We start from the raw sequence: 16,776 nt of genomic DNA on the forward strand, positions 1-16,776 counted from the left end.
GAACTTCTTGACGTCCTTTTCTTTTATAGATACGAGTGCTTTTGCCTTCACCTATTTTATGAAATAGTCCGTTGTTATGAGAAAGAACTTTCTGTTGCTGGGCGCAGTTGGGAGTGGTCCTACTATATCTAGGCCCCATATTGCAAAAGGCTATGGGCTGGTCCATGGTAGAAGCTCTTTGGCTGGTTAATGTATTTGGTGTGCAAACTTCTAACATTTCTCGCACTTCTTGACATATTTCTCTGAATCTGCTTGCATGTATAGCCACCAATACCCTTGTGAAATTGCTCTGTAGGCCAATGATCTTCCCCCTTGGTGGCTTCCGCAGACGTCTTCATGTATTTCGAACAAAAATGCCTCGACCTTATTAGGATAGACACACTTCAAGTAAGGTCCTGTAAAGGGTTTTTTGTACAATGCTAGTGATGGAGAGAGCCAAAATCGTTGTGATTCTGCTCTAATTTTGTCGGCTACTTTTTTTGCTTCAGGGAAGATGCCATCTTTTAAATATACTATGATGGGGTCTATCCAGGAAGGGCCTAGCTCGGCACAACATGCTTCGGCTGCTTCGGGTTCTTCAATATTTGGTCTGGGTAGGAAGTCAATCAGCAACGGGTGTGGGATAGATGTATCATCCATTGACGCAAAACTGACCAGCTCGTCCGCTCTACTATTTTCCTCTCGGCCGATTTGCTTTATCTGGACTACTTCAAACTTCATAATCTCCTTTCTGACCAACTCTTGGTACTTAGCCATCCTATCATCCTTTGCCTCATAGTCGCCTGAGATCTGGTTGACTACCAGCTGGGAGTTACTGTACACCATCAGCTCGATGGCCTTCATGTGAAGTGCTGATTTTAAACCTACTAACCATGATTCATACTCCGCCTCGTTGTTGGATGCTGGGAAGCCAAGGTTGACTGCATGTTTAATTGTTAGGCCGTCCGGTGAGATGAAGACAATGCCAAGTCTTGCACCGTGCCTGTTGGATGTTCCATCCATGAAAAGTTTCCACATCTCTCCGACGAATAGCTTCCAACACGTGGAGGGATCGGATGATGTCTTTGGATCAGTGGTGTTGCTGATGTCTTCTTCCAGGTTAATGTCTGCCGTTGGGCTGTGATCTTCACTGTCTGACTCTTTCAAGTCTTTACTTTCTGGTGAGTCTTGGCCGACAGTGTTGTGGTTTGTTCCTTTTTCCCTTTCCTCAAGCTTGAATGGCTTGCTATGCAGTTGGGTGTCCTGCTTTTGAGGCTGCGCAATTCTTACGACACTTTCCCCCTTTCTTTCAATTGCCTCGGTCAAGTCGATCGGGCAAATAGGATGACTTCCTAGCATGAACTCGGCCACAAAGTCTGCCAAAGCTTGGGCTTTTATTGCGCTTCTTGGTTAAAACTTAATATCGAACTGCCCCAACTCCACTGCCCATTTCAAGATTCGTCCAGAAAAATTCGCCATCTCAAACAAGGCTTTTAAGGAGAAAGCCGTTAAGAGAATCACGGTGTGGGCATGGAAATAGTATGACAACTTTCTTAAAGCCATCATCAAAGCTAAGGCCAAATTTTCCAACGGCAAGTACCTTGTTTCAGCGCCCATCATTGTCTTGTTAACATAAAAGATATGCAGGTGTTGTATTCCCTCCGCTTTGACCAATACTGCACTAACTGCGTGCTGTGAAATTGCTAAGTACAAAAAGAGCTCTTCTCCTAATACTAGGGTTACAAACAATGGAGGAGAGGTCATGTAGTCTTTCAAGCTTTCCAAGGCGCAGTCGCATTCATCATCCCACTCAAATTTGGTCTTTAGTGCCTGGAAGAATGGTCGACACCTATCTGATGACCAACTTATGAACCGATTGAGCGCAGCTAATAAGCCAGTGAGATGCTGTACTTCTTTGACTGTGTTAGGCTCTCAAGATCTTGGATGGCTTTGATCTGAGAGGGATCAGCTTCTATACCCCGGTTGGTAACTAGAAAGCCTAGGAATTTGCCTGACCCTACACCGAATGCACACTTAGATGCGTTTAGACGCAACTTGTGGGACTTCAAAATTTGAAACATTTCATCTAGGTCCCTGAAATGGTCCTTCTCATCTCTGCTTTTGACCACCATGTCATCTATGTAAGTCTTCATTGTTTTGCCTAACAATGGTTCAAACATTTTGGTGACCATCCGTTGGAATGTAGCCCTTGCGTTCTTTAGGCCACAAGGCATGACCTTGTAACAGTATAGTCCTCTGGGTGTTGTAAATGACGTGACCTCCTGATCCGGTTCATACATAGTGATCTGATGGTAACCGTGATACGCATCAAGAAAGCTAAGTTAGTTATGCCCTGCTGTTAGGTCTATAGCGATCCCAATTTTCCCTCCATTGTTTATTGTATTCCGGACTCGGTTCCGTGGATGATTGTTATTATCTGTATCGCGTTTTCGTCCTTTAATTCTTTGGATTTGAGTTTTAGGATGTGTTGGGCAGGTTTAAAACAAGTTGGTTGTATTTAGAAACAAATAGTTAATGCCCAGATTTTGGCCTTCATGCTCGAGTGGGGCTTTTCACGCTCGAGCGGGCCCTTTTGCATTTGCTCCTCCACTCGAGCGGGTAATCTGACGCTTGAGCGGGATTATTCAGTCTTCAGTATTTTTCCTGCAGGACATCGGACGCTCGAGCGTCCACTTTTACGCTCGAGCGGGGACCTTCGTTTGCAGAACTTCTGGAAGTGTGCCTTCCACGCTCGAGCGACGCTTTTCACGCTCGATCGGGAGTCTGTGTCTGACGTTCGAATGGGGCGTCCCATGCTCGAGCGGACTGTAATGTATTTCAGTCCATGGTGAAGCCATTTTGAATCACTTTTTCAACTTTCTCTCGTTCTCTCTCTAACTTTCCAAAACCTTCATTTGAGAGCTTCTCTCTCTAGAATACTCTCTCTCTACATTTTAAGCTAGATCTAGTGATCTCCTCACCCTCTTCCCTTTGATAAAAAGCTTGAGCTTCGTGTGGGCTCCATTTAGATCAGAAAAGTTATGGGTTTAGAGCACTTTCGAGTTTTTTCATCATCTCCTTTGGGTCTCTTCACTTGAGGTAGGGATAACCTACTCCTTTCCATGAGTTTTAACATAAATGTTATGTATTTTGTATAGATGGTGTTGTTTGGGAGTTTTGGAAATGTTAGGGTTTGAACTTGAAATTATAGAAGAGGGGTTTTCTATTTTTGGGGTTCCAAGTGTATGAGTGGTCCCTAAAATTAAGTTATTGTGTATGATTGATGAAATTTGGCCTTAGGAGCAATATTTGAGAAAATGGGGAAAAAGCCCTAATTTAATGTGATTGATTAATTTGTATAATTAATTTAGGAAATAAGGAAATATGAAATCGAGTTAAAAATCATGAAATTGGGAAATTATGAGATTGAATGGTGGAGTTGGATTGATTAATCACTCACCTTTGAAATTGTAGATAATTTATCTATTTGATAATTTATTATCTGTTTAGAAATAACTGCTTTGGGCTATTGGTGGAGGATAGTCTTGATTGTTGTAGACACGGCATTATGATTAGGTGAATTAGAACTAACCAATTGAGTATGTCATTGAATATGACGGTTGAATTATAACATTGAATATGTTAGCGAATTGGTCATTGTATGTGACGACTTGTTTAAATACATTATATGTATCTTATTTGGGACGAGATAGGGGATGTACTCCATGGTTTGGGAGGAGATAGGGGATGGACTCCAGTGATAATTAAGTTGGCTGGAGTGTCCAGGATGAAAGTCCCAAAATCTTAATTACGTTTGTATAACGTATATGATTGAAGTGTTGAAGTGTTAATAAAATGAGTTGTAGTCTCATTTGAATTTGAAGTGTTGAAGTGTTAATAATGTGAGTCGTAGCCTCATATTAATTGATCATGATCGAAGTATTGTTAATATGAGTTGTGGTCTCATTTGAAACTATTCGGATAAACAGAGAACCATAACTATGAATTGGTTTGGTAAATGAAACGGAAAGGGATTGAAATATATTTGTGAATATGGACTGGTTATAAAAGAGATGTACGTTGTTTATATGAGTTAAACATTTTTCAAATGCTAATATTTTAGTTATTGCTCATATTTGGTTTAGCGTATCTCTACTGGGCTTTGGCTTACCCTATATGGGACATCATTTTCAGGTACAGGTGATATGCCACCTCCAAGGTCTTAGCTTAGAAGGTTTTGGGGAGTTGAAGACTCTTTTGGTTATTTTGTTATTTTTGGTGTTACATGTAAATTCAAGCCAAGAGCTTAATGTGTTTAGAGTTAGAACTCTCATTTCTGTAACCAAGTGTTGGCTTGGAAAATTGTAAGCCCGTTGGGCATTTACTTTTGTCGTCAACATGTAATACTTTTGTAATGAATACTCTGATAAATGAATATATGTTTATTTCTCTTATGTCTATGGATGTCAAGAATGATTGGTTTATATGCATTATTTTGAAGGCGTTACAAGGTCCACCAGTTGGTCAATTCGTGGTAGGGGGAAGCTATCCTTTGGGCATGCTTTGTTGACTGTTTTGTAGTCCATGCAAACGCGGCATTTGCCGTTCTTTTTCAGTACCACTACAGTGTTGGAAATCCACCTGGAATAGTGTACTTCTTTGATTGCTCCTGCCTCTAGTAGGTTTCCCACTTCCTCCACCATTATCTCTGCGTGGTGGAGTGTAGATTAGCGAGTTCGCTGTATCACTGGTCTGGCAGTTGGGTGGGCATTAAGTTGATGGCAGATGAAGTTAGGTACAATGCCAGGCATGTCATACGGTGTCCAAGTGAATACTTCGATGTTAAAGGACAAAAATTCCATGATCTCTATTCTCTCGATGCTGGACAGAAACGAGCCGAGCAAAAAGAACTTTTTTGGGTCCTTTTCGCCAAGTCTTCTACCTCTACCAAGTCTTCTACCATCGTATGTTCGCCTGCCTTGCCAATGTCTACAAACAACTCGTTACTTTCTAGCTCTTCTACCATTTGTACAAACCCTTTTGTAGCCCAGCTGCCGTTTACTGTGATAAAGCACTATTTCGACATGATTTGGTCTCCTAAGACCTCCTCAATCACTTCGGTTTTGTTGGGGAACCATAACAGCTGATGGTAGGTTGATGCCACTAATCGCATGGCGTGCAACCATGCTCTTTTCCAGATTATGTTGTAAGTGGAAGGGACTTTCAATACCCAAAACTCCACCTGCTTCGTCATCGTTCCTGCCTTAACTGGCAGAATTATCTTGCCCACCGTCCATTCTGGCATTGAGTTGAAGCTGACTAAGGGGGATGTTGCGGGTGCCAAGTCTCTGTCCTCCAATTTTAGTTGCTTGAAGGTATCGTAGTACATTATCTCGCAGGAGCTCCCTTGGTCGATTAGGATTCGTTTGATATCAAAGTTCTTGACGCACAAAATAACCACCAGTGCGTTGTTGTGAGGGCATTGTAACCTTGCTAAGTCCTTGTCAAAAAAGGAGATGACGTTCCTTGTCAGAAAGGAGATGACGTTCGTTGCCTCCGTTTTTCCCCTTTTGATGGTAGGTTGTGCACTTAGTACCTCTCTCATGTGCTTAGCCTTTTTTATCATCCCTCTGAGTTCACATACCCGCTCAAGTTCGACAATCCCATGTATTACATTGATTATGCCTTAGGGCGGGCCGTCGATTGGCATCCCATCCGGTCTATTGTGATCCTGGGGGGCTGGCTGTGTTCCCCCTTCAATATACTGGTCCAAGTGGCCTGCGGACACTAGCTTCTCCAAATGTTGCCGTAATGGCGTACGATTTTCAGTTCGGTGCCCCTTTTCATCGTGGAAGGTGTAGCGGTACCTCTCATCGTAGCCCCTCTGCATCTCTCCCAACTTGGTTGGCCGCCGAACGAAGGGTTCATCGCGTATCTCACTAAGAATCTGGTAGATTGGTTTATTGAATACTGTGGTTCATCGCGTTTCTTCCAATTTTTATGCTCAAGGCATCAGAGTCCACCGAGTCAATCCCGATCAAGTAAGAATCCCCAACCCCCTATTTTTCTACCGCTTTGATTTTCCCTCAATGTCATTGCCAATTTTGTGTCTCAAATCAAATCTACATGTATGCATACATATTTGTGTAAATTTGTGCTTGTGTGATTTGTGGATTTTGTTGAGTTTTTGATGATTGAGAACATAAACCAAAATACATAATGGCATATATATAAATAAGTAAAAATAAAATAAAATATTTAAATAAAATAAAATAAGTAAAAATAATGGCGTACAATTTAAAAAAGTAAAAATAAAATAAAATATTTATTATATATTATGGTCTAATCAAGCGATAAGACTATTTTTCATTTGATATGAGTCAAGGTTCAAGTTACCTACTTTCAACAATCTATTTTTATTTTTTATTTTTTATTTTAAATAAAAAAAATGAACACGTGGCTGCAAAAGAAACCAAACTTCAGGACACTATAAAGGGTAGTGTAGATAGATAGATAGATATATAAACTTTAACTAGATATAAATATTTGATGACAGTAGCACAAGTACAATCACTTTTATGCCTTTCCTAGCTTAACAATTACAAATTCAGAAAAGAAAAGGAGGGGAGAGAAGAAAAGTGAGGGAAAGAAAATTCTACAACATCAAAATAACCTACAGATGTAGCTTTAGTTAAGAATCATTTCTTCTTCCATCCTAATGCCTTTGTTCCCTAACCCCAAGGAATACATTTCTAATCTTGTGTAGTTCCTTGATAATATCTTTCACACTCATTCTTTCACTCGGCATTTCAGTAGAGCATGAAACTCCAATTTGGTAGACTGGTACTAGGCAGGCCTCCAGTTTAGAAATATTGGTTGTACTACTTTGCCTGCTGCTACTTGGCTCCTCTTCCATTTCCAATATGATTTGAGGATCAACGATCTTCATTACATGCTCCGGAAGACACATTTGTATGTAACTACGGAGGTTTACATTGCCCGTAAACATATTATTAGTTGGTCTTTTTCCTGTGAACATTTCCAGTAGTAGCACTTCATAACTGTATATATCACCTTGTGTTGATATGATACCTCCTCAGCCATACCATACTTTGCAATATGAAATAGTGAAAAAAGTGCCGAAAATTTTTAATTTTGGTGTGAATGTTGAACAGGTAAATTGTATGTCTTTAGGTGAAAAAAAAAAAAAAAACTGCTTCGGCGTTTCAAAAAAATTAAATTATGTCAAGGGTTAATATCTATGTTTGGAAACCATAGGTGTAGGATAAGGGTTGATATAAGTTGTTGTGGTAGCTAAACAAATAATAAAAAATAGTCAAAGATAGTTATCTCCGAAATAAGACTTCTATAAAATCTCGTAATTAGTTTTTAGCTCACCACAAAGTAATAATAATGAAACTATAGTATTTTTTATTTTGTCTCAATTTGGTTCAATTAATTTTAATTTTTCTTCTTCTTCTTCTTCTTCTTCTTCTTCTTTTTTATTTTTTTTATTTTTTATTCTTTATTTTTTTTTATTTTAAAATGAGCACATAAACATCATATGTCATGCTTTTGTAGAAAAATTGTAAATTGTTCAACTTCGTGAGCTAACCTGAACAAATTCAATGATCATTTTCTTTCAAAAACTTTAATTGACATTATCAATTAGATCAAATTGGCACAAAATTTAAGATTATAGGTCAAAATCAAGCTAATTAAAATAACAAAAACCAAAATAATAGAAAGGTCAAAATGTAGGGACTATCGATGTAATTTGTCCTAAATTATTTTTTAATTTTTTTGTTCATAGTTTATTGTGTTATTAAGGGGTCGTCGCCAAAATCCATAAATTCAACTCCAATAACAAAGGGTCACATCATACACATCAATTAATTCCTTTTTTTTTTTTTTTTTCTCACAACTATTTATTCAAGTAAAATTTTTTTCCTAAATACATTTTTTTTTTACCACATAAAAAAGTTAAAAAATTAAAAACCCACTAAAAAAAACTAAGTTCCTAAACGAGTTCTAAGAATATCTTAATTGCTCTTACTTTCTGGCTAATGAATGGAGGAAATTGACATCTGCTCTATCAAGAAGAACTTGCACCGGAGTGAAATTTTTGTTTATTTCGTAATATAATTTTTATATGGAAATTAACAAAAATTATGTATTTGGAAAAAGTATTTTAAAGAGTAACCCAAAAATATAGTACATGTAGAGTGCAGATTCAAATTTAAAACTAAGAATGGTATAAACAAAACAACTCATCTTTTTTATGTTCTAAATGTTTTATTTAAAACTGATTTTTTCTTGCTTCTTGAGATATAAAATTACTAAGTTTTGGTATTCAAATTTTTTGGCACCTTCATTTTCAATTGATATTATGATTTATTCAAGTATTTTTAGTTCTCCTTAGGTCAGACTTTCTCAGTTTTGGTTTTAAAAGCATTTTCTTTATACAAATCATATTTTGTCAATGTAAATAATAATCTAATCTTTTTATATAATTTCATACATTAATTGCAATCTTTGTAACTGATTTATAATTATACCCGTTTAGTCAATTATCAATATTATATATACAAATATACCAAATATTTACAAGGCTTTGTGAAGCTTATCGCCACTTGGGTGGTGCCCACCTAAAGTTTGCCATTTTTTGAGAAGTTCCAATCTATAGTAAGGGTAAATTACATTTAGTGTTACAGGATGAGCATGTTGTGATCCTTGAAAATCCTCCAGACGATGTTGCAGCCTTAGTTATAGATGACATGAATGGACTAGCCCTCTATTTTGTTGTAGCTATTTCCTCTTGAACTCTTGTTCTTTTCATATGAATCTAAAAAAAAAAATTACATTTAGCCAAGGTTCTGAAAAGCGGTTGCGGTTGCGGTTGCGGGGTGTAAAGGCCATAATGTAACGGTTGCGGTAACCGGAACCGTGAATTTTTTTATTTTTCGCACAATTTGAAAAAACTTACCGATACGCATATTTTTTTCCCATGATCATATTTATTGGGTTAAAAATAAATATTGATCAATTTTTATAAATTTTTAAGTATGATCCAATATATTTCATATTTTTAAATCACTATAAATTGAGTTTTTTACATTTTATTTTAATAATTAATGGCTTTATATTATACAAAAAATCAATCACTAACTATTATATATAAGATAAACAATGACAAAAGTAAGAATAAATAAGAGCCTAAATATATATATATACATATTTTAACCAAGCCAAATAGATAATGACCACACTTATTATTATTATTATTTTCAATCAATATATAGATAGACACACACAAACAAAATGGTTTAGTGATAGCAGCTAAATAGAATAGCATAGGTTTTACAGTTTTAACAAATCAATAACATGTTCATCTTCCCTCTTCTCTCTCTATCTCTTGCTCCTTCATTTTCTCTCTTTATCTTTCCTCTTCTCTCTATCCCTCTTTCTTCATTTTCAGCTCTTTTTTTTTGTGTTTTTTCGAAAGAAACTGTTTGGAACCGTTACGTAACGTTGCGTAACAGGCCGTTACAGCGCCGTTATGACCGCTACGGCAGCCATTATGACCGACACACCTGTGAATCTCAATCACACTGCAAAAGCGGCCGTAACGGGTGGCGGTAACCGCCAAAACCGTTACGTAACGGTTGCGGCCGTTTTTTAAAACCTTGCATTTAGCACTCCTACACTTTCAATTGTAACAGTTAATTCTTTATATTTTTGGTCAAGTTGTAATATTGCATTTTCATCCATCTGCCGTTAACAAAATTAACAGAACTTGTTAGCTTAAACATATGCGACATTTTTTTTTGTCTCATTATCACTCTTATTAATTATGTTACATAATGAATAATTATGTTACATATTTGACTTGTCTAATTACATTCCTATTTATTTATCTTAATCTGAATTATGTTCCAAACAACAATTTGTGGAGTGTTGGGGCCATTATGAAGAATTTATATTATTTACTTGACCTTAATTAAGTTCTTGTTTATTTATTTTAATTTTAATTAGGTCTCTGTTGTTGTTCAGAAGGATATTATTAACCTATTCTTGTTGGACCATATGCTAAAGTTTGAATGCAAATATTGTGGATAGATTTTTAAATTTTTTTATGTGATTATTATTGGTGCAAAGCTAAAAAAAATTGAAGAGAGAAAAATAAAAAAATGAGTCAAAGAATAAAACTTGACATAGTCCAAACAAGTATATGGAATTCTTATTCTGGAGTTGTGGTCAATTTTTACGAAATATGGAGTTACATTTAGTTGTTTATTGTTAGACTGTAATTGTCTAGTTTGATACAATTATTTTTATATTTATAATTAATTTCCTACAGATTGACCCAAAATAAATAAATAAATAAAATCAAAGTATGAATCAATTTCCTCATTTCATTTTCAATTTTTTTCCTATTACCTAAACAAATTTGAGATACAAGCATCGTCTTAGGAGTTCGAGCCCCATCTTATTTTATTAAGCAGATTAGAAGTGTAGCTTCCAGGTTTCTTTGGCAGAATGGAAGAGGAAATGTGTGTGCTATTGGAAAAAATGAAGTTCACTCTGTTTACCCAATTGCTTTGTTCTAAGTTCTTTTCCAAAATTTCAAGGCTCCTAACTTTTTGATCCTTTGACTAGGATGTGGAAGGCACCTCTTATTAAAACTTTATTTCCCGCTGGAATCGGTGGATCATATATTGGCTGTTCATATTCCGGAAAAGCCCTCACCTGACAAGTGTGTTTGGTGTCATTCTCCTTCTGGGTCTTACTCGGTTAAATCTGGATATTTTTTGGCGCAGAATCCTAATGTTACACCTAGAGTTTGAATAGAAATCAAGACTCCTTTGTTTGGAAGAAACTTTGGATAATCCCTCCTAAATGGATTCTTTTCATTTGGGAAATGTTCCATAATATATTACTTGTTAAAGCCGTATTGGGTCGTAGAGATTTCCAATTGGATCAGATTTGTGCGAGATGTAATCTTGAGGAGACGATAGGACATTTGTGTTTTGAATGTCCTTTTCCGAAATTGGTTTGGTGAGGATCTGTGTTAGGATTTGACCCAGCCAAATCCTCTCGAAATCTATTCAACACCTGATCGCTTTGCACCTTGGGTGAAACTCTGTATTAAAGGAGTTGGATGACTCGGTGTTTGTAGCTAATAACTATAAACATGCAGACTTTCTAAATAATCCAAAGTCCTTTACTGTTACTAATTCTCCTAATTGTCTGGAAATATTCATATGGTCTTCATTGATGGTTCAAAGAACCATTACGAGCAGGCATGAACAGATCCAAAATTATTATTATGGAGAAGCAAAAGTATGTTTAGGGGTATAAATTCTTATAATTTTAAATTATTTTAAAAAATAGTCAAATTATACTAACAATCCCTATAATTTGGGACTTGTATCACTTTGGTCCATGACTTTTCAATTGTAACACATTTGACCCTGAATTTTGAATCTTGTTCGAAATAGGGACAATTGAAAATACCATTGCTCAATTTTAAAGGCAAAGTAGTCAATTTAACAAAATATAATCTAATTTGATAAAAATAAATGTCAAAAAAATATTTTTTTAAAAATGATTTCTACCCACTAAAGATAAAATTATGTAAAATTAATAAATATTTTAGACATTTATTATTTTTTTTACCAAATTAATTTTTATTATGTGTTTGGATAATGATCATGTAATAGGTGGTTGTTAGACTTTTAATGTATAATCGATATATTTAATCAGTGATGCTACGTAGCTCGAAACCCCTCCCCCCGAATCCCCCGAACCAAAAATGACGCCGTTTTTTGTTCGTTTTTTTTTTTTTTTTTTTTGCAAATCAGAACCAGGAAGAAGAAGGAGGAAGAGGGAGGAGGAGGAGGAGGAGAAGGAGGGACTGGAGGGGGCATAATATTCGGGGGAGGGGGAGGCGGAGACGGCGGTCGGAGCTGGAGCTGCTGCTGCTGCGACGAGCTAGCGATGAGGCGACGACGGCGGGCCGGCGAGGCTCGCAGCCCTCTTCTTCCTTCTTCTTCTCTTTTTCTCTCCCTCTCCCTCTCCCTCTTCCCCCTGCGTTTTAGTTTCAGACTGAAAATTGAGGGAAAAAAAGAAAAAGAAAAGAAAAGAAAAAAAACCTAGTGCCCAAAACGACGTCGTTTTGGGCATTAGGGTGATTCGAGGGGGGGGGGAGAGTCTCGAGCTACCAAACATTATTCATATTTAATATATTAGATGTTTTTAGTTTTGAATTTTTTTGATTTAATGAATTGGTTTAATAATGATATCAAAGTTGTCGACTTTTGGAAAAATAGAAACTAATTCAATGAAAATAAAAACAACCATCTATTACATGATCATCATCCAAACACATAATAAAAATTAATTTAGTAAAATAAATAAATAAATAAATGTCTAAAAAAATTTATTAATTTTACCTAATTTTACATTTAGTGGGTTGAAATAATTTTTAAAAATTCAAAAATATTTTTATTAAATTAATTTATATTTTATCAAATTAATGACTGTGTCCTTGAAATTGAGTAATGATATCTTCAATTGTATTTATTTGCAATAAAATTTAAAATTCATGATCAAATGTATCACAATTGAAAAGTTATGGACTAAAGTGACACAAGATTCAAATTATAGGAATCATTAGTGTAATTTGCCCTAAAACTATTTAGTATAATATATGATATTTTTAAAAATTTTGGAGGTATGGCCGCGGCCACCCGTACCACCTTAGATGCATCCTTGCGAGCAGGAGCAGCATGGGTCACGATGGATCAGTTTCAAAATCATATTGCAGCACGGTCTACATCTGTTTTTTTCGTTTTTTTGCATTATCGGCTACTGCAGCGGAGGCGAAGGCTTGCTGGGGAGCAGTTAAGTGGTGTGTATGTTGCTTATATCTACACAGATTCTCAATTACTGCTCAGTGACATTGCAAATCTTCGGAAATAGCATGGGATTGGTGGTCGATAATTCTGGATATTAAACTATTATTAATTTTTTGATTTTATTTGTGTTACGAAGGTTACTAGGCATGTAGTTGGTGTAGCCCATGCCAGGGCAAAAGCTGCAAAGTAGACAAAGCAGCTAAGTTTTGTAATCTTTTATTATAGTTAAATATATATTTATGTTGCTGTGTTGTTTTAAAAAAATATATATATTACAAATAATCCCCTCAATTATCTATTGTGATTTGAAAAATTATAAATACTCCATTGTCATAATTTTTTATTTAATCGAATTAATTGAAAAAATAAAATTCTTAACTAGTCTCTTATACAATAATAAAATTATCGAAATTATTAATCGAAATAAATTTTTAATATCATTAAAAATTATTAATTGGCTTGATGATTTATTAACAAAATGGGGTACTTGGTATGAAACTAAAAACTTTAATGGGCGGGATGTAATTTTTAAAATTATAGGGAGCAATTCGTATTTTAAAAAAAATTCAGGGGTGTATTTCTAATTTACCCTTAAAAAAATTAAATGTTACATTAACTTTTTTACTCACAAAAATAATAATTGTAATGAATCATTGCAAAATTTTAAAAATAGTTTTAATTATAATGAATCATTGCAAATTGTTAAAAATAATTTTTTTTGTGTTCAATTTTTTATTTACATTTTTAGCAATTTTTTGGAAAATTTACCTATAAATCCCATCTTGAGAATGGAGATCCGTTTAGTCTCAAGAATTTTCTTATAGACCAATTTATATTATTTAGAAATTGGATTTACGGTTATACCTTTATTTCAATTATGTTTCTTTTGTGTGTGTGTGTACGCGCGCACGCGCTAGAAAGATAAGATATACAATTTATGAATATCAAATTTGGGATGAATTTTCATATGAGAATCATTTTTTATTTGGAAAACATTTCAAAAGAAGTACGAAAATGAGTTGAAAATATGAGATTTTTAAAACATTCTAAAAGGACGTGGGATTTTTCAAACATTAAAAGGAATACAAAAACTCCTTACTAAGCTTTGAGCAAATGTATAATTTCAAACTGTAACACTCTAATATAACACTTCAAAAAAATTCCTTAGTGTACTTTGTCTAAATGTAACAGTTCAAAAAAAAAAAAAAAACTCCTTGGTGTAACACTTCAATGTAACACAAAAAAAAATATTTACTTTTTCTAAATGTAACACTCCAATGTAATACTTCAAAAAAAAAGATATGTGATTCTTCAAATCATTTCAAAGGAAGTGGGATTTTTCAAACCATTCCAAACACTACAAGAAAAGGTCCTATAAAACACGGAACTTTTTGCGACGGCGCGTTTCTCGTCGCAAAAAATGATCTTTTACGACAGCAGTTTAAACTGTCGCAAATAAATAGCTTTTGCGACGGTAGTTATCCCATCGCTAATAAACATACACGAAAAGGTTGATAAATACGGAAGTATTTGCGATGCCTTTGTGTACCGTTGCAAAAATAATTTTTTTGAGACGGTAGAAATTTGTTGTCGCAAATAGTGAACAATTTGCAACGACAAATGTCCGTCGCAAAAAAACATTAGTACAACGGCATCGTTTTACCTATTTTTATTTATCTTTTGTGACGATTAAAATATACCGTCACAAAAAGTAACAAAATTTTTTTGTCCCGCTTCTCCCATTGTTTGGCGCTCGATCATTTTGATCTAAAATGCCTAAATCTTTGAAACAACATCTTTTTCCCCCAAAATCCCCAAACAAGCGACGACGGCGAGCAGTGGTGTGGCGACAGCAGTTTACGGCTAGCGGTGGTGTGGCAACGACAGTTTATGCCTGTATACTCTCTCTCTCTCTCTATATATATATATATATATGTATTATATATGTATCATCATCGAGTCCTGCAATGAAATCAAACTCCGATCAAACCTTTGCTGCAAACTTCCCCTCTCGCAGCTCTCTCATTCTCCGCTTACTCGAATGCCGTTTGGCTTCTCTCTCTCTTCAATCCACCAATCATGCTTCATCTCACTCCTCCATTCCCTCTCATTTCACTTCCACCATCGGATCTCTGTCCCCTTCGATTCACTCGAACCTCACTCAACGTCACATCCTAGTCCTCAATGTCATTGCTTGCACAGTACTCTCTCTCTCTCTCTCTCTCTCTCTCTCTCTCTCTCCGCCTCTGTGTGTGTGTTTAATTTAAGAAAATGAATACTGGAAGACTCAATGAGTTTGCTTAGTTTTACAGGTAGCAATTTCTGTGCAATATCAACTTTACTGGTTTGTAACCTTTAATTTCTGCCTCTACTATATCCTAGTTTTCTTTAACCATATCACTAATCAATTGTATTTGAAATTTGGGAGAAATTGAAGCTGAGGCTATTCAAATTGGCCATTCCTTTGGCAATATGCTGTTTCTTTTGTTTAAATATATTTGTTTCGCAGTTTTATGCAATTAATGTGGCTATTATGTGATCTGCTCAAGGCTTTCAAGAGAGCAGCAGAGTCACTAGAGAAGCTGTTAGATGTCACACGTGAAGAGCTGAAAGAGTGGAAGAGAGGGGGATGGGTGTGAGGGGATGGGGATCATCTGAGATAAAAGTTGTGACGGAAAGAGAGGAGGCTTGATGTTGGGATATAGTGATATTTTTTTTAAGGATATATTGTGTGATGGCCTTCTAGTGAATTATGTGAAAGTGAGATCAATGGTGTGAGATAGTGAGATCAACGCTTTGAATTATTGTGTGATGGCCTTTTGATCACTTTTTAAATTGCTTGACTTTTTAAAAAATTAATACCAAACAATGCCTAAGAATATGTAGTGTATATATACTTTCTTAGTGCAAGATTTTCAGTATGATGGCCTTCTGATCACTGGGTTAGGGTTTCTTTCTAATCAAAAGGAGAGAGACAAATTTTCAGTATTTCACCTACTTTTGATGAGATTGGTGTTCCAATGTATTATGATCTTTTTTAAAGATCATGAAACCACTAATTGATTGGAGTATTGAAAGGTATCAATCACATCCAAACTCTGACATTAACTGGTGATACATACTTTCTTAGTGCAAGATTTATGACTTAACATGTAATCATCTTACTTAATATGTAAGATTTGGTGCTAGATCTCTTATTAAAGCAACCGAAAATAAAAAAAAAAACGATGGTGTGACAAAGAAGTTGACATTAATAGGAAAATTAGAGAAAAGACAATTGTGAAGGTCATTGACTAATGGATACCATTAATGCATTAACAAGCACAAACATTTAGAACTAGGTGTCTTATTCATGTCAAAACTTGTCGTATTTTTTAGAACTAAGTGTCTTACTCAAAATTTTTTAAACTTAAGGAGTCTGAACGAATATGATCTTCATATTCCGTCTCAAATCAATTCATTTTAGATCCTTAAAATTTAATGGATAGCTAAATTCATTGCTATGGAATGGAAGTGTACTACTTGTTTTGAGAGATGAGGGTGTAATTATTTTCGTCTGCATTTTTTTTTTCCTGGCTCTTAAAGCCTATGATGTTCTGTGCACCTCTTGATGTTCTAGACATGTTGAATTAGTGATGGAATACTAGGTGTTTTGCAGCATTTTTATGTCCCACGTGTTGTTGTATAAGTATTTCATTTTTTATGTTCTCCCATCAAATTGGTAAATAACTAATTGGGATAAGACCACCTACCTATTTGAGAGAAATAGGACTGATAGGTATCATGGTGCATGAATACCCGTAGATATTATATTTAAAGTTACTTTGATGAGATATTTTTGTGGATGTGTGCAGAAGCGATATTTGAGGGAAATAGA

The sequence above is a fragment of the Camellia sinensis genome, chromosome 11 (assembly GCF_055761805.1).
Source record: "Camellia sinensis isolate YWXY chromosome 11, ASM5576180v1, whole genome shotgun sequence".
In the NCBI taxonomy this organism is placed as follows: domain Eukaryota; kingdom Viridiplantae; phylum Streptophyta; class Magnoliopsida; order Ericales; family Theaceae; genus Camellia; species Camellia sinensis.